At 38.8% G+C, this 20,064-nt stretch overlaps 1 protein-coding gene across 1 annotated transcript in view; it reads left to right on the forward strand.

The window, feature by feature from the left end:
- The window catches only part of KLC2 (kinesin light chain 2), a 1,052,962-nt gene that overhangs the window by 1,009,795 nt on the left and 23,103 nt on the right, over positions 1 to 20,064 (forward strand). The gene's annotated exons all lie outside the window — the stretch shown is intronic.

Raw genomic sequence — 20,064 nt, forward strand, 5'->3', positions numbered from 1 at the left:
ACATATTGGCTGACAGGTTGAGTGCAAACTTTACCCCCTTTTCACCCCCTAAAGGACCTATCACAATACCTGAGGAATGCCAAGTCCCTATTATCATGGCTACACAGGTAAAAAACTCACTCTCCAAAGTCAAGAATACAACTTCCATGGGACCTGATAATATCCCTGGCTGTGTTCTACATGAATTATAAAGTGAACTGGCACCACACCTGAGTACCCTGTTTAATCACAGCCTCATTTCAGGATTTGTTCCATCCGAATGGAACACTATTGTGGTCATCTCACTGCACAAATGGGGAATGATTACAGACCCTGGGAACTACTGCCCCATTATCCTGATGAGTCTGATATGTAAGGCTATAGAGCGCATCACCATGGACCTTATAATTAAGGACATAGGGAATCTCCAAACTCTGGACTCCACACAGTTTGGGTTTGTGAAAAGTAGATCATGCCTGCTCAACCTGTTAGACTTCTTCGAGTCTGTCACCAGAGCTGTGTATAAGGGTAAGGTGGTTCACACAGCCTACCTAGATCTTATGAAGGCCTTCAACACCATCCCTCACTCAGGAATCATTGACTCACTAAACTAGGCATAAACCCATATGTTATAAGATGGTTTGCCAACTGGCTCACTGATAGAGCCCACACTGTGAAAGTAGCAGACTCCATATTTGACTGCCGACCAGTTACAAGTGTTGTCCCAGAGGGATCGGTCCTAGGTCCTCTCCTGTTTGGTGTCTACTTCTCTGAAGTTCAAGCCAACACCAAGGGACTCTGGCTGACCACGTTCACAGATGATTGCAAACTGGGAGCCATTATTGATTCTCCAACTGATGTAGACATTCTACAAAAAGGCCTCACTGACACCAGTGACTGGTGCCAGAACTATGGCCTTAAGCTCAATGCTAAAAAGTGCATTGTTATTCCCTTTGGTAAAAATTCATTGCCCATTAACTACCACATAGGCGGTAGTCCACTAAACACCAAAGGTGTGATAAGAGACCTGGGGACACAGGTAGACAGCAACCTCCCCTTTGATAACCACATTGCCACTGTAGTTAGAAAGTCCTATGTGGAACATCTCATTACAAAAGGTTTCTCATCCAGGACGAAAGAGGTCATAATCCCTCTCTACTCGTCCCTCATTAGACCTATTATAGAATACAACGCCTCATTTGTTATATACCTCACTAGACACCTACAACAAAAAGGCCAGAAGAATACCTCACTAAGAGGATCTTAGGCCTTAGACACATGCCCTATATGGACAGACTAAAAAAACTCCAGCTATACTCTGTCTCTTATTGCCTACTTAGAGGTGATCTCTGCTTGACCTACAAAGCCATGTCTGACCCAGAGCTGCTAGGTATGCTACACCTAAAGAAATCCCAATCCCTCCATGCCACACGCTCCAGAGACCTAAACCTCATTACCACAATAAACAGAACATGCTGGAGGGACAGGTTCCTTACCCAGAGACTTCCCATACTCTGGAACAAACTTCCCATTCACATCAAGCAGAGTGCTTCACTGGCCCTCTTTTAAGAGAAATCTTGATGAGTGGATGGGCAATAGGAAGTTCATCCAGAGGATCACTTCAGTTGCTTTGCTTGACAGGGGCACTGGGAACTAACTTTGGGTGGCATGATGCCAGCGAATCTTCTTGGGCTAGGCTTATATAGGCTCCAGGGCCGTTAGCCTAGTACAAACCTATGAAGCTGTGAACCTATAACAGTTGTGGTGGGGGGAAGGTGGAAGGGGAGTTGAACTAGATGAAAAAGACAGCACAGATCTATCCTTATGGTGAGTACGTCACTTTTGTATTCACTGTGATCTTTTATTGTCTGATTCAATATGTGTGACAGATTCCTAAGCAAACCAGCTAGAGCCTGGGTGGTCTCGAGGAGAGATATTCCTGAGAATGGCAGAACCAAAAGATGTGTGCATCCTGGACTGTACCATTAATTTTTAGTGAGATACAGAAGTGTGAGTTGATGACCAAGTTGTTGCTTCACAACTGTCCCTTGTTAGGACTCATCTAGCAAAGGCTGTAGAGTTTTCCGTAGCCCTTGTACAATGTGCTTTGGGCTTTGACTGAAGAGATATTGCTAGTGAGTCATAGACAAAGGAAATGCAATTAGATAACCATGTTGAGAGGGTAACTTTACAAACAGATTGACCCAACTTTTTCCTGGAGAAGGATATGAGCAAGTGGTCTGATTTTCTGAAAGTTTTAGTATGGTGGCGCTAAAACCTGAGTTGCCTGTGCACATCTAATGTATGTGATATACTTTCTCCTTTATTTGAGAAATTAGGGAAGAAAACTGGTAAATCAGTTTTATGATATAAATTTGATTTGGAATCCACTTTTGGAAGAAAGGAAGGGCTTGTCCTCAATGACACTGTTATCTTTATGAAAAATCAGGAAGGGAGCCTTGCATGAAAGTGCCTGAAGCTCTGATACCCATTTGGCAGGGATGATGACAACCAAAAATAGTCTTCTCGGATGGGAATTTCATATCTGTGGATGCTGTAGGTTCGAAGAGTTTCTGAGTTGAGGATTGCAGCAAAATGGTTTCCCAGGGATATTGGATCATGCACTGGAAGCCTCAGTAAAAAGGTACATTTCAAAAAGGCCCTACAGATTTTGAGAGAAGCAATGGAAGTGTTGTTGAAACCACTGTGAAAGTTTGAGATGGCTGCCAATTGTACTTTAATTGTCAAGTAACTAGGCCCAGAGATGAAAAGTTCCAAAAGGAATTTGAGGAGTTTTGGAAGAGATACCCAGATATAAAAGTGTTTCCATTTGCTCTTGTAAGTCTTTATAGAATATCTTTGAGAGGACAAACTGATTCATACTACTGGGGAAGAAAGCCTGACATCTCTAGCAATCTTTAGAAGTGGAGAAACAATGTGGTTAGTTTTGGTTTCTGTTGGTCCGGTAGGGGCATCTCAGAGAAGTGTGAGAGGAGATCTGGCAATGGATTCAGCACCCATGGTGGGTGAACTAGGTGATGCCAAAGAAAGGGGAGCTATACCTGTTGAGAACAAAAAGGGACAATGAGGATTACTTTGGTCTTCCATTCCATTGCTTTCTGGATAAACTTGGGGATAATGGGGGAAACACTTAAAGGAGATTTGGGGGCCAAGGATGTACTAGAGTATCTTTCAGTGACTGACCTTTTGGAGGGATGAGGGCAAAGTAACATCTGGGTGTGTTATTTAAGTGAGAAGCAAAAAAGTCACAGCATGGTTGTCCCCAGTGTCTGAAGATCAACGTTGCCACTGATGCGTTGAGAGATCACTCATGAGGCAGTAAAATAGTTCTGCTTAAGTTGCCTGCTAGAATGTTGGAAGTCCCATGTATATGCATTGCCACTAAAATGTGGTTCAAAGACATTCCATTGCCAGACTCTCATGGCTTCTCGGCAAAGAGATTATGATCTAATTCCACCCTGTTTGTTGATGAACCAAACTACTGACAATGTTTTCTGAATGTATGGCAATCACATCCTTGGGCAGATGGTCCTGAAGAGCCTGCAATGTAAGGAGGACCATTGTTAACTCCAAGACATTGATATGAACGTTGGTCTCTGATGGATGGCCATGTTCCTTGGACTGTTATCCCTTTGAAATGCCTCGCCCCACCCACCCAAGAAGGGAGGCATCCATGGTTACTCTGACTTTGGGTACTGGAGGAGAGAAATGCCTGCCTAGAGTGACTGAATTGGATGTACTCCACCACTGGATATGGTTCTCGCAGACTTCTTTGAGACAAATTTTGTAGTGAAGATGACGTCTTTGGAACAGCTGTACAGCTAATGTCCATTGTAGAACTCTCATGGTATCAGGCTAATTGGACCATCACTGTGGAAGAAGCCATTAGCCCTAGAAGTCTTAATGTCAGACAAGCCTGTGGTGTGTGAATGATTTATTACTTGAAGAGCTACAGATCTATTTGATCTGTGTTGAGTTTTGCTATTTGATTAACAGTGCCTGCCAGCCTATGAATTCTGTGCATTGACTAGGCTGCAACTTGCCCTTTATGTTGATGGAAATATCCAGGGTAGATGGTAGTTCTAGCAGGAATGACTGGTGTAAGAAATGTAGATCACTGGAGGTAGCAGTTAAAATTCAGTCATCCAAATATGGGAATACTTGCATCCCTTGAAGCCTGAGAAAGGTTGACAGCACTGCCATTATCTTGGTGAACACCTGGGGGGCTGTATTGAGACCGAAAGGCAGCACTCTGAATTGGAAGTGATTGGCACCCAGTTGGAAATGGTTGAAATCTCCTCATCCATGTCTGTATCTTTATGTGATAGTAGGCAATTAGGAGATTTGTAGAGCATATCCAGTCATCCTTTTTGAGCAGAAGCAGAGTGGACTGTGAACATGCAGAATTTTCTCTTTTACAAATTGATATAATTTGCTGACATTCAAAATTGGTTTCAAGTCCCCTGTCTTTTTGGAACTTAAAAGAAAATTGAGTAGACTCCAGATTCTAACTGGTCGTTGGGACCCGTTAGAAGACTCTCTTGACCAGCAACTTCTGTTTCTGTGGATTCTAAATGATTGGGTGGAATATTGGCAATCTTTGGTTTTATCCATGGGGTTTCTAAAATGACAATTGTATTACCTCTGGAAATAGTCCATAGCACTCATGAATTTTGAGTCTGTAGGGTGTAAGGAGAAGTGCCCCCCAGCTGGCTTCATTGCAGCAGCCGAGCAAATGTTCAGGGACACTGCAAAGGTTTCTTTTTGAATGGACCATGGAAACCATGATACTGCCGACCACCTCTGCCTCTGGGGTGACGTCCTATGAGATTGCCTCCACCTCTGTCTCTGGGAGGCCTGTTCCAGAAGTGTCCCAGTAAAAGCCTTGAAATGTTTTGAACCACATTTCCCTTCCTCCTCTTTGATTCCTGGATCTCTGAGGGGGTGAAAAATGGATTCCAGTGGCAGACAAGGTCTTACCTTCCTCCTGATTTGTGGTAAGTGTGTCCTTGACTTTCAGAGCAAACAAAGTGGAATGGTCATAGGGGGGTATCAATGAAGGACGTTTTGAGGCTTTCTGCAGAGTCGCAGAGCAGTATCCAGGCATGACAATGCATCATAATGCTAGTACTGGCTGCAGGGGCTGCACCATCTCTTACACTGGAAAACATTTTCATGATTAGATTTGTAGTAGATTGCAGGGTTGACAACTGGGACTCCACAGTTTTTTGGACATCTGTTCGTAAGTTGCCCACCAGAGATTTTGAAAGTTCCTTTATCAATTCCCTCTGTAAATGTGTCAAGTGAGCCATATAATTTAGTGCATGAATAGAGAAAGTGGCTGAAGCTTAGAACCATTTCTCCAATCTGTACAAAACCCTAGACTGTCCTGTTAGGTGGATGAACAGGTGGACTCTGTTCAGACCCTTCCTTTTTTAGGTTACTGTTACAACCGTGGCATCTACAGGGGACCTTAAGCCCAGAACTTCCTATTCCTTGGGGCAGCTAAGATTGTATGTTTTTATAGGGATGGGTCCTGCCAGATCAAGCTATTTCCAGGCTTTTTGAGTAAGGAGATCGACTAGTGAGTTGGGAGGAGGGTCCGTCCAGAACGTTGAAGGACTGGACTCAAAGGCTTTGAGAAACGCCAACTCTTCAGAAGAAGGGGCTTCTGTGGACCACCTACACTGTTTCATCAATTTTAGGATGTCTCTGAAGAGTCGTCTTTGGGGAGATCTTGGAGAACCTTCTTTCTCATCCAAGTTGGTGTCTTCAGTGACAGACTCAGGAGAGAAGTTGATATGTTTCCTCGTACAAGTCTTTTTATGAGGAATGTGCCTTGGGTCACCTGAAGGAGATACATCAGAAACTGTTGAAGGGTTCGAGGGTCCAGTAGTCTCAAAGCCTAATGGATCCATCTGTCCTTGTTTACCGGAATGAGACGAGGATACAGTCTTTAAAGGGAGTCTGGATGGATCTGAGCTCTAGGAGTATACCAGATTTCTTGGTCCAGCCAAACCCTCTTCACAGCCTCGAACACCAATTCAGCCATTGGAGTGGAAGAAGAGCCAGCCAAATTGAAAAGGTCGGAAGTCCTCTGGAATCCAACAGCTGAAGTCCCTGATAAGGACCTTGGAACTGAGGTGTTGAGTCTCAAGGCCCCAAGAGGCAATAACTGCTCCAAAAGTCTCTGTGTTGACTCAAATGCTGGAGCCCCGACACCAAAACCTTGACTCTGGGACTCTACTGGATCTGAAAGCATCTGAGTCGAGCGAGTGAGGGAAGATGTTGAAATCTTGAGTGCTGTCTACTCTGATGCTGGTACTGCAGGAAGACTTGATCCGATGTATACTGCCACCAGGAATGGGGACAGTGTAGGAAGCTGAGAAGACTGAACAGTCTGGGATGGAGGGACTTATCCCAGATCCTTCCTCTGGGATGGAGCCAGGAGGATCCCATCTGAATCTGAGTCTTCAGAAATCTCCTCATCATCCAATCAACTTTGAACTTCGTGAGATTTCTAGTAGAATGGCCAGATCTGGGAAAAAAAAGTGAGAAAAACAGCAGATCTCTAAGACTATTCTAAAGTACACACTATAAATCCTAACTTAACTATTTTTAACAGTGGAGGAGGAAAAAAATTCATTTATTGTGAATTAAAGGCAAGCTCTCGGTCCACACTTCTGGCTTTTAAAGGTGGCAAATGAGATCTAGGGTAGTTCAGGTTGGATAGGGCAGGGGAATTGTGGGTAGGGGAGGAGTCAGAGCTTAATAGTTCAAGCACTACCTGTTTCCAATCTAACTCCATACTATAAGTGAAACCTTCACTTCAAGAAATAAAAGCCTGGAAGAAAAATAATGGAAATCGATTCAGTATGAGCAGAAAACTACACAATAAGATAATGTTCCAAGAGGCTAACAAAATATTGAGGCTGCTGTCTTGAAACAAATGTAAGCTTCTTTTACTGGAAACTCTAAAGGATCCTGGAGGAAAGTTAATCATCTTCGTAGAGGGAATAAAAGTTAGCCTGGACAGCACTCTGGCCCAAGCAATCAGCACATAACTCCTGTAATGATATTACATACCCTTGCTGAAATCATCTGAAGGAAGATAGGAAACTCAACTATTCCCTATTGTGTGACACCATGACAATCTTATCTGCTTTCCTACCAGCTCATACCATTCACACAGGCAACATTCACTTTTTCCTTAGGCTGAAAACTAATGTTTACTGAAAGCATGCTTGTTGTTTTTCATATCTGATAGAGGAACAGAGATAAGAATAGAAAAGATAGTGCAAGTGGGAACACAGGATCTAACATACAGTAACCCTACTGATGATGTGTTCTTGCAATAGTAATCCTGATCAGTACGAGAGGAACCGAAGGTTCAGACACTTAGTGTATGTGCTTGGCTGAGGAGCCAGTGGTGTGAAGCTACCATCTGTGGGATTATGACTGAATACCTCTAAGTCAGAATCCCACCTAAACATAACGATATCACAGTGCCGTGGATCTCCAGTTGGCCAGTGAGAGCCGGCCACAAGGTCAGTGAGGAGCACTGCTCGTCACTGGGATAGAAGGGGGCCGCCTCTCTCCAGCAGTGCACTGCACATTCGTGGGGAACTGGGTGCTAAATCATTCATAGATGACCTGATTCTGGGTCAGGGTTTCATACATAGCAGAGCAGCAGAAAGCTACGAGCTATTGAAAGTCAGCCCTTGAGCCAAAGGAACGTGAGCTGGGTTTGACCGTTATGAGACAGGTTAGCTTTACCCTACTGAACATACACTCTGGCAATGAGTAATCTTAATTTTAGAATAGGTAGTTTCTCTGGCTGCAGCCAGTATGCAGCTGGTCCTATTTGGTACGGTAAAATTCATTTTTTCTTTGAAAATGTTACATCATTTCTTGTGTTTGTTACAAAGTGATGGGTAGTTCTAAAAATCTAAGTTTTTTGTGTGTTTTCATTGAAGCAAAAAGTCTTGAAAAGTATGATAGGTTCAAATGGAAATGAGAAGCAACTACATAAAAGATCATCCTACCAAGCATTAGTGTGTGCATGTAAGACGAGTATAAAACACAGGTGAACCAGAGCAAAAACGGCTATAACAGTTCTATTGCAGTAAAGTAATCACCAATCCAAAGTAAAAAATCCAACTTCTTCTTTATTCGAACAAATAAAACAGACGAAATGAGCGCTTTCACGTATCCTTGATACGCTTCATCAGATTTCATTCTAAATTAAAGCAGCTCAACTTAAATAGTGCTCTACAATCCTTCATTGCACCATTTATCTAATTAATTAATTGGCAAACATCTTTCCTTATTAAAGGAGTATAATTTACTCTTAAAGTCATACTCAAAGCTCAGTGCAGATAGCATTCATCCTGTGATATTAAGTCTATCATTTATACACATTTTTAAAAAGTCTTCTAAAAGATCAAGCTGCATTACAAATTCTTTAAAATAGCATACTTAAAAGCAAAAGCTGCATACTGTAAATTCAAGTAATAAGAGATATATGGAATATGTATATGTATATCTCAAATGTTGAGAAAGAAATGTAACAATCTAACATAGATATATTAATAGTCCCTAAACAAATGCTTAGATAGTGCATTCAGACACCTAATTATCTATGTAAAAATCGTATTTCATGTCTAAATGTTTAATATACCACATAGGCAAACATTTATTACTTTCCCCATAACAGTTCATGTATCAAACCAATAAATAAATAAATACACAAGTGCATGAATAAATAAAAATATATAAATAAATGAATAAATAAATATGTATATATATATATATATATATATATATATATATATATATATAACCAAATGCATGTTGTATCAAAAATCATATATAACTATAATCAAGTACATAATATCTAAAAGAAGTAGAAATGTGACAGTATTAAGTACTGGCAATTTCTATCAGATATGAACATGTTCTATCCTATCAAACCAATATGTATCTGTCTATAAATGTTAATATTATTATATAAATATATAAATATGCAGATAAATAGATAAATAAATAAATAAGTCAATAATATGGCTGTGTATGTACATATATCTAGTCTTTACATTGTTTTATATAATTATTATGTATTATGAATATATGCATAAACATTTCATTGAATAGATAACTACATATACATGAGGATGTATTTAGTCTTCCTCCATCCACATATTATTTCATTATTACCAACTGACCATAGATGTATTAAGTTATTCATCATAATAAAAATGTATATTAGAAATGTGTATGTGTATATTTAAATAGTATCTCCATCTACCTACACAAAATCTTTACATATATTTAGATCTGTATATAATCTCACATAGTCTATAATAATCTGATGATATAGGCCAAGAATCTAGCTTAAGTGCTAAGATTATCTTAGTATTGGTCTCATTGGAGCATACTGGTTCAGGCCCGGAGGATAGTGTGCCCTCATCCTCAGGATCCAATGTAGTTCCTTTAGTTCTAGCATATTCACCGACTCTCCTCCATGTATGTTTGTCTCAACTATTTGTAGTATTCTAAATTTAAAACTATGTGTTACATTTTCTTTAATGTGCTTGGCCAATGCATTGGTTTCATTATTTTTTCTTATATCATATGTATGATTATATATCCTTTTTCTAAACTCTCTTTTGGTGAGTCCTATGTAGAATGCTGTACAAATTTCACATGTTGCAAGGTAGATAACATTACATGTATTGCATGTGGCATAGAAACTAGGCTTAAATTCATAGTTCAAGGTTGGATGTATATACTCCTGGACTTCAGTAATGCACTGACACATGTTACATTTATTACATGCAAAGGTTCCTAAGTTGAAACATAACCTCGGAACTGAGAACAGTTCTTTCTTATGTGTCTTACATAGCAATCTTTTTAAGTTCTTATTATTTCTATATACGAACCCTGGGGTTTCTCCTATTATTTTCCTTGTTCTTTCATCCACCGTTAACACTGGCCAATGCTGTCCTATGATTTGTGTGATCTTCTTATTATCATTAGTATAAGTGGTCAGGAATTGAACTCTTTCTCTGAAATCTGAGTTATATATTTTTTGTGTGCATGTAAGCTAAAAGTTGGAAGTAAAAGGTGGGAGTATTAGCTTTCTATCATAATGGCTTCTATGACCATATTATCATGAAATGTAAATGGCCTTACAGGTATAGACAAAAAAACAAAGTATTGACTTAAGTAGTACAGGGTGCAAATAGCAGTGTTGCAGGAGCACATTTGGTTAGAAATGAGCACACGAATTTAACAAAGAAAGGATTTCTAGATGGACATTTAGCAGGTTGAATGACAGTGGAAAAGGCAGTAATAATACTAATTGCAAGATGGGCTCTAGTAGTGACAGAAGAGGGGAAAAAAACAGTAATGACAGAGTTGTGGTAGTGAGGGATTATTTGCAGAGGAGGAGGATTATGCTGGCATACATTTATATTTGACCTAAAACTGTTATGTAGTTTCAGAGAATTTGTGAAGAAATTATTATTATTTACGGGTGGGGACTTGCACCTGATTTGCAATAGTGAGGATGCATCAGTGGGACTTAGAAGAGAAAGTAAAATGAGGGTAGATTTCTGAAGAAATATATGATAATATTTGGTGTGGAAGATGTGAATTCAATAGTAGGAATACACAATTTACATATTATTCCCCAAGGTGCAGTAAGTGGTCTAGACTGGATAGAAATTTACATTTCACATGAGCATGTGTATTTAACTGAAAAGCTCCATACCTAGTGCATCAGATTCAACATGGGACATATCACCTAACACACATTCCCTGTCTTTTTTCGACTTGTCTCCTCTGACAGAATTACTGAAAGTTGACCCACTTTAGAAAGTAATGTAAATATTGTACATTGCACTCTTACCTGTTTACTATAGTTACATGGAAAGACTGTATGTGCATTAATCTAAACGACCGTTATTGCCTGTATTTATGCCATTTTGTTTGTGAAATGTTTTATATTACACCAAGGCTGAGTTTGAACTAGGTCAATATTAATCTTTGCACTACCCCAGTGAATAAATACAAATAACTACGTTTGACACACATCCAGTAACCATATAAGACCATGTAGCATTAAAAATTAAGACAAAGATGCAAGCTAATGAAGTAAAAATGTGACACTGGCATTTTTTTACTTGCCTGTTAAAAGAGTGGAATGTAAAGAATGGGTAATGATGAGGTATTAGGGAAGAGAGAACTTTCTGCAGAAAGATTAGCTAGTGAGTGGGACAAAATAAGCGATTTTAATTTAAAAACTCAGAAGTAACAGAGAAAGAGATATGAGAAAAATGTAATGGGAGTTATTTAATGAGGCTGACAAAGGTTTAAGTATTGCAGAATAAGGGGAATCTCACAGAACACAAAAAGGAACAACTGCACAATGCTGAAAGGAAAACAAAGGAGTATTTGTATAATATCCATAAGTTTACAAAGTTTGATTGTTAAGCACGTATGTTTTTGATAATTGCAGAGCACAAAAACTGCCAACAGAAGGTATAAAAGATTGTTGCCAAACTCAAGGATCCTACAACAAAAAAAAAAAGAGATCCTTTAGAGGTATTACAGATATTAAGTGAATTTTATGAAAATTTGTATAAAACAGATGAATATGACAACCAAGAAAAAAGCATAAATGGAAATATTTGTGGAAGATTTAATTATACAAAGGTTAGAGGAAGATTAGGCTTAACTGCTAAGAAATGAAGAGATGAGATAAAAATGATGTATAATCAATCATCAGGGAAGTCTGCAGGAACTGATAGTATTCCTTTGGATGTTGTGAGGGAAGTGTGATAAAGATCTGATTTTGTTTTAACAGTGTTTTAATGGAGGGGGAGTACGAGCATCTTGAAAAATGCTGTGCTGGCTGTATTGCCCATGTAAAGACCCTTCAGGTCCAGCTTTCTATAGACCAATTTTAATTTTAAACTGTGATTGTGAAGTGTTTGTACTAGGTGAGAGAATGACAAAGGTGTTTTTAAAACTGATATGGATCAATGTGGTTTTATAGAAGGGAGGCAAACATTATTCACCTTCTATAGAACAATGATGATCCAGAGGGAATTCGAATATAAGAAAACCCTTTTGTGTGCGGGTCTTGATGCACGGAAAGCAGTCACTGGAATTGACTGGAATTTTATGAATAGGGTAATGGTAACATTTCCTGATAGTTAATTGTGAGGATGTATGATGGCTTGATACAAGAGTCAATATGGTTGATTGCACTTCAACAAACTGTTTGAACAGAGGAACCAGGCAGAACTGTCCTCTTTCCCTTTTATTGTTTGCATTTGTTTGTATTTAGAGCCACTGGCAAATAAAGTAAGAGGCTCACAAATTGAAGGACATAAATGGTATGGAAATCAAGAAAAGTTTAGCTTTATTTGCAAATATTATTTTGTTCTTGATGCAACATTGAATGGTAAACAGTAATTAATGACACCTCAAGTATCACTATAAACATATTTGGCTTTAACCTAGTTATCTCCACAGCAACCAAATACAACTAAAATACAAAGAAAATTCCAGTATTGAGTGAATCCTGACTAATATCCTTAAGAAAATTTGTCAAGTGGCTCTCTCCCTGACACCCTTAGTGACCATTCTACAACCTTTATCATCAAATATCAGTCCAGCATACAAAGGCAACATTGTTATAACCAAGTAAGTAACCTAAATAATTACTCTAACCTAAAGTTACTTGACTGGAAGCCAGTACATGCCAACTTTTTGGATGAAGCACTGTCCTTGTTTAAAACAGCTTTTCCAAAACATTCTAAACTTAATATGCCCATGTTAGAACTAAAATTAAAAATAATCCAGCTCAATGGCTATTTAAACAAACTAAAACCTTAATGAAACAAAGAGACAGAGCATGGAAATGTTGGTTAAGAACAAAACTAAGCCTAACTTCCAAACCTATAAGCAACTTTAACACTTTTATTATATTATCACTTAAGACACAAACATACATTAACAGAAAAAAAAATGTTAACATTTTTTTTTTACATACATTATACATCACATATGTTGTTGTTGTCTTTCGGCTTTTCCCGATTAGGGGTCGCCACAGCGGAACTCTGGTCTGCTAATGATTGGCAGTAGATTTTCATGGTGCCAAGTTGCCAGCTCAATGCCCAACCTTCAACGAAGGCACGCCCATTCATGCATGTCTTTCGGAACGCCACTCGATCCGCGGGGAGGACATGCAGACTCCACACAGAAGGCACTCCCCGCACACTAGCTGAGAATTGAAAGGGAGAACCTCTTGCTGGGAGGCAACAATGCTACCACTGCACCACCGCATATATTTTCTTTATTTATAAATATCATCACCGCTCAATTCCTGCCTTCCCTTAACCCTCACTGTTTCTCATTCTGAACATTATTTTGCATGTACTTTTCCCACAATGTCCATGTATTTCTATGTAATGTGCTCCTTCATTTTTCTAAAGTTCCTTCTTCCAGTTCCGTTGCGATCAAGCCAACTATAGAAATAAGGTACATAAGCAAAGCTGAGACTGGAAGTCCAGGAAGTCATCAAAAGAAAGGGGGAATGCAGGACAAAGTGGGACATAGGCTAGCTCACTTGAGCTAAGGGTGGCTAGCATTGTTGCTTCATAGCAAGAGGTTCTCCGATTCACTTCTTGGCTGGGATGCCTTCTGTGCAGAGTCTGCATGTCCTCCCTGTGTTCAGGGTGGGTGGTTGGCATAATGGTTAAGGTTTTTACCTTACAGACATGAAGTGTATGGTTTGATTCTCACATGAGGTAATTGACTAGGATTAAAATGGTCCACAAAGGCAGATAGCCTAGTACTAATCTATGAACTTATAATCTACGAACCTGTTTTATAATATTCAAATACATTTGGTTTAAACTTTGATTTCCATCTTCTTGTAATTACTTCTTTTTGGTAGCAAACAAAATTAAATCTAACAAAGACTAAACTTTGTCCAGGCAATCCAGTTCGTGTCCCAGTTCAAGAGAGTAATTTCCTTAGTTATAGCCATTTGCTCACCCAGTATTTCTGCTAACTCTCTCCACTTCCTAAATGTATGTTCCCAGATACCTTTTTCTTCTCCATCACACATCCAACAGTTGCTACCTACCCGAGGAAAAAAAATATTTGAAGTCTGCGTGGAGGGGGGGGGTATAAAGTACGTATGCAAACACTTCTAAGCAGAAATTTTGAACCTGACTTTGTTGCATACTTGGGAGTCATGCATATGTCCTCCTATTGCTCCTTTGTAAATTGTTTTCCAGACTCTCTTCCCAATGTTTTCTAACCTCCTCTGCTTGATTTTTGTAGTTATTGTGCAGTATTTTATATGCCCTACTAATTATCTCTTTTTAACAGTATCTTCTGTTCTAGAGTTAATTAAAAACTCTACTGGACCAGGTGTTTCGGTTAAGATTTCCATATCCCTTTCTCTTTGTCTATACTCTGTCAATCCCTGGTAGTCTCTGGCCTGTAGTCCAAACCAAATCTGTATACAACTTATAAACAATACTAAGCAGAAAATAAAACATGACGAAAATACTTACTAGACAAATCTTCAATGTACAGATCAAAATTACCTCAAACTCTTTTGGTTCTCGATCTGCTTCCTGCACCCTGGTCATATTACCCAGCCTATCCCCTCCACAAGTTCACAAATGATTATTGTAACAACACAATCCAAAACATTTTTCATAGACAGTTATCTCACTATTAAAACATTATAGCTCTACAACATTACCACTATCCTCTGCTCATCTAACAAATAGCAACTCCTCATTTTCTCATGTTCCTACCCCCACTATCAGAAGACTCCTTTTCCATCTAAATCATGCCATTCTATCTGCTGACAACTTACCTGCAGAATACATCAAAATAGCTGCAGATCCTGTAGCATGTCCAGTATTAATTCTGATTAACCACTTCATAAAAGAAAACCATGTACCTGCCATGTGGATGAAATCATATGTTCTGCCTCTCCATAAAAGCAGAAACTCTGCTGGCTTCTTCAGCTACAGACAAATTTGCCAATGTGCCCCCACCCCCACCCAGGCACTACAAAAATGTATTCAAACACATTCTCAAATTCGTCAGTGACAGCAACCTGATAACCCACACACAAGGTTTCTGCCTGCATCACACTACTGCAACAGCCATTCTTAGTTTCATCACCAGTATAAGCCACAACAATGGTATAGACAACCTGAAATCTGCAGGATTCCTTGACCTAGCAAAAGCATTTGCCATCGTGCCCTCTTTCCTCTTTATTTGTACTACATTTAGAGCCATTGGAAAATAAAATAAGGGACTCAGAAATAAAAGGATATAGTTGGTATGGTAATTAAGAAAAGTTGGCTTTATTTGCAGATATTATTTTGTACTTGATAAATCCAGAAAAGGACATCTCAGTGTTGTAAACATTTTGAAACAGTTTCAAGTCTTTTCCATGTATAAAGTTAATTGAAGGTAAACCAAAGGCTATAGCAGTAAATTATGTACCCACAAACAAATTGGTTCAGCGGTACCCATATTTATGGGGAATTGATAAGAGGAAGTATGGATTAAAAAATGGTTCTGTTACTGATGGCTAAGGATGTGTGGGAAGAGACTAAAAAGATAATGCACAAATTGAGAAAATGGAAACTCATATTTATTGATATGAATGTTAAGATACAAGCAGCAAAAAAATGTGTTTAGTCCCTTTAGTCTTGTATATGGGTCAGCATACTTTTATCAACCCAGGGAGAAGTTGTGGACAGTAATAAAGAATTGAAGGAATTTATCTGGGAAGGAAAGAGGGCAAGAGATAAGTGGGATTAGCTGATCCTTCCAGTCGAACAAGTTAGTTTAGGTTTACCTGATTTGAAGGGATATTTTAGAGCTACACAGTTAAGGCTCATATACACAACACAAGCGGAAGGTTGTAATTCAAAGTGAAAAGACATGATGAAGCGGGGGGGGGGGGGTTCAAGAAATAGAGAGAGAGAATGGGATTTTGGATGCAGATCTTCAAGGAGAATAATAACAAGAATGCATAATATTATACCTGTAAAGTAGCAGAAAGTATTCTAAGAACTAAGTCACTATAAGACTGGAGAAAGGAGATTTTGCCAATAGGGATGACTGCAAGTAGGGTACAGAAAATAAGCAAGAAGGGGCTGGAAGTTAGTGGGGAAACCTGAAAAAGGAACTGAGATATTGCGAGCAAATAGCTCAAACAGGAAAGGTAATAGTGTGGGATGAGACTAAGAAGACATTTAGATTGCAAGGTGGAGACTGCCTTCCTGCCTTCCCTACCAGGGTTTCATCTTGGAGTACGTGCAAAGAGAAAGGGATAGAGGGACTTTAAGTGAAACACCTGCTCTGGTGGAGTTTTTAGTTGAATCTAGAACAAAAGCAGCTGTTAAAATGGATATTTATTAGGGTGTATAAAATATTACATGATAACTGTAAGAATAAATCAGAGGAGGTTAGAAAAGATTGGGAAGAGAGACTGAGAAAGCAATTTACAAGAAAATAATGAGAAGAAATACGTAAGAAATATGTATTGCTCCCAAGTATACAAACAAGTCTAGAAGATTTAGAGTCTTTGCTTGGAAGTGTTTGTATAAGTATTTTTATACCCCAAGCAGATTTCAAAGAATTTTTCCTCCGGTAGATGTTAATGGTTAGAGGTGTGATGGGAAAAAAAAGAGGTAACTGGGGACATATGTTTTGGGAGTGTAATAAGTTGGCAGATTTTAGAAATTCCTTACAGAGTACTTTATCAGAAATATTGGGTGAACAAATGGTTATAAGTAAGAAAATTATTTTTTCGAGCTAGGATACAGGGTCTGAATTGCCTAGATATAATAAGGCCTTAAGTTTAATTTTATTGGTTGCCAAGAGAGCGATTACTAAAAAATTGAAATTAAAGTCTACACTAATTGTATCTGAGATATGAATAGTATAATATTTTATATTGTAAAAGAGATAAAAGAACTAGAAGATGGATCTTTAGAAAAGGGAAGAAGTAAATTTAAACTGTAGGAAAAGTGCATGCAGAATAATGTTCGAGGAGTAAGGTTAGGGAAAGATAGGAATTCAGCAGTTTTTGTAATGTTGGACCGATGATTGTAGCGGAGTCAGTCTCCTAGTCCAAAAGATAACTGTCCAGTAGATCACAGGCTGTTAAATGACAGAGTAGTGGATCCTTTCTCCCATTCTCTTTAATATGTTCAGTAATGACCTAGACACAGACAGTAAACATGCCATCATTATGCAGTATGCATATGACTCAACGCTCATTTGCACAGCAAAATAATTTGATGAGCTTTAAAAACTAACTCAGGAATGTCTCTGCTCCTTTGAAGCCAGGCCCTTCAAAGGAATTCCAAAAAAAAATGTAGTCTAATCCAATTTACTTTCAGACATCTCTCTAACCAGAAAACAATCTTCACCCTAACCTTTTCAAACGGCATTATACTAAGCTACTAGGAGTCACTACACAACTTAAATTTGATTACCATATTAAAGAAGCATTTAGGAAAACTCAGTATCTAGGTTTCACTGCTGAGGACACCTCTTTATTGAAAAAAATCTGCATGTTGCCTCAGCTGTCTTGCTTTCTACACTCCTCTGTACCACTCTTGTACTGATTAACCTACAGATGGCACAATCCAGCTTCCTTAAGCAGTGTTATAATGATGTTCTTCTTCTTTCGGCTTTTCCCAGTTAGGGGTTGCCACAGCGGAACTCCGGTCCACTAGTGATTGGCAGTAGATTTTTGTGGGTGCCGAGTTGCCAGCTCGACGCCCAACTTTCAACGAAGGCACACCCATTCTATACATGTCTTTCAAACGCCACTCGACCATGGGGAGGACATGCAGACTCCACACAGAAGGCGCTCCATCCGAGAATCAAACGGGAGAACCTCTTGCTGTGAAGCAACAATGCTACCGCTGCACCACCGTGGCTTCTTAAGCAGTGTTATAATAAAGTCCCAAAATGTGCCACAAGCTTAACTTTTAAAGCACAGCACTGACTTGCATTTAAAAAAACATTTCATGGCTAATTCTGTTCCACTACTTACACACACACACTTCACAGACACACTCACTCACTCACTCACTCACTCACTCACTCACTCACTCACTCACTCACTCACTCACTCACTCACTCACTCACTCACACACTCACACACTCACACACTCACACACTCACTCACTCTCTCTCATCCACATACCACATGTCCAGTTCTAAGTAACATTCTTTATCTGATTTTCTTTCATTTATCCTTTTTTGACCATGGTAGTCCCACAAGGCTAGTGGCCTCTCTTCAGAAAGACCTGAGGTAATATTTATACTACAAGGTGAGATTTAGCTAGAGCATTGGGGCACTTTCATACTCTTCGAAACAGGTGCCATGGGATCTTTTACATCCTTCTGAGCTACTGACAGTTCAAGCAGATGGGTCTTCAGTTTAAAATAAAATAGATGCTTGGGGCTCAAAATATATACACCAATCCTGGGACAAGGGAAGGAACGTGCTGTTCCTAAGAAGACTGTGGATGCAAACTATGAGAAGGCAATGACATTAAAATATAACAGTGAACCTAAAGGGATAAAAATATATTTTGATCAAAGACTGGAACATATTTTATCACTTTCCAGATGTGGCAAGACATTTGGGTGCAAGGCCACTTAAAATATACAAAAGAGGTAAAACCTTTAAAGAGAAGTTTGAAAGAGGCATAGAAAGTATCACTATGACTAAAAAAAAGCAGGAAACACACAAGTGCAGGTTTTGCCACCATTGCAAGTATATTTTGGAAAGCAGCAAAGTTATTATTTTTGCCCATAATAAAATCTACACATCTAGTAAACATTTTAATTGTGGAAGTACTGCTCTTATATATGTGGCCAACAGTTTGTTAAGCACCTGTTTTTACACAGGAAAAACTGAAAGAACACTAAGGTGAATTTACAAGCATATGCATGACACTGCAATCAAAAAAAGATACAAACTTACTTTACAAGCATCCATTTATATCTAAGACCTCCGGTTTTAAGTTTTTGTATAGGACAGTGTTCCCATAAATACCAGAGGTGGTCCGTGGCAAACAAGGGTAGAGTACAGAAAACTAACTTGGCAGCTAAACCTAGACGCTGCCCCCTGCAGGACTTGATGGCAGTATATCAATATCCAGTATACCGAAGCTGAGAGATGCAAAAATTATAACTTTTAATCCTATACATGACAAAAAGCATAATATTCAAATATTTTTGATTTTTTTTTTTTACATTCAGTTCCTTTATTTTTGACAGATGTGACATTGCATTAAAAATGTTTGTATATTACTCTGATCACATGACTTTTTAGATGTTATTTAATGGTGGATTGCAAGTTTCTTATCAGTTCTGATGAAGTCCTGACTGCTCCTAGGATGAAAGCATGTATCTGTGATTTCATTAAAGGGTTTCACATTATTTCTGAGTGTTTGGACTTGCGTCAGCACAATATTTCTGTGGTTATTGGTGTTCATTGCTGTTCTTTCTGCTTTGTTATTTTTATATTTTAAACAATACCTTTCTAGATGGTTTGAAGATTATGTATCAGTTTTTGCAGCAGGGTACTTCAAGAGATGCTTGGCCCAGGTAAAAGCATATACATGAGCATACAGGAAGACAGTGACTTACCTTAGGACAGTGGCAAATGTTTGTGTGGACCTCCTCGTGGTATATGCTGTAAACTGTATCCAAGCATAACTATCTGGTTAGTGTTCTTTGGACCTTTAAAGACTGTATTACAGATTGTCCTGTCTTAAATATGTGTAGAATCCTCCGGAAAGCTTTGCGTCATGGAGCAGTCTATTTGTTTAGCATAATGGCTAAGTTATATGTGACAAAATAGGATTTCTTCATAACATTAACTTTCTGAGAATGTCTCATATCTTCTCCAAACCATGTTCCAGAGTTTAAAATGGAGTTCCTGCCAGTGTTGGGCTGTTTTTGCAACCAGAGGACTTCTGCCTG

The sequence above is a fragment of the Protopterus annectens genome, chromosome 6.part1, assembly GCF_019279795.1.
Source record: "Protopterus annectens isolate FY-2018-M chromosome 6.part1, PAN1.0, whole genome shotgun sequence".
NCBI lineage: Eukaryota > Metazoa > Chordata > Ceratodontiformes > Protopteridae > Protopterus > Protopterus annectens.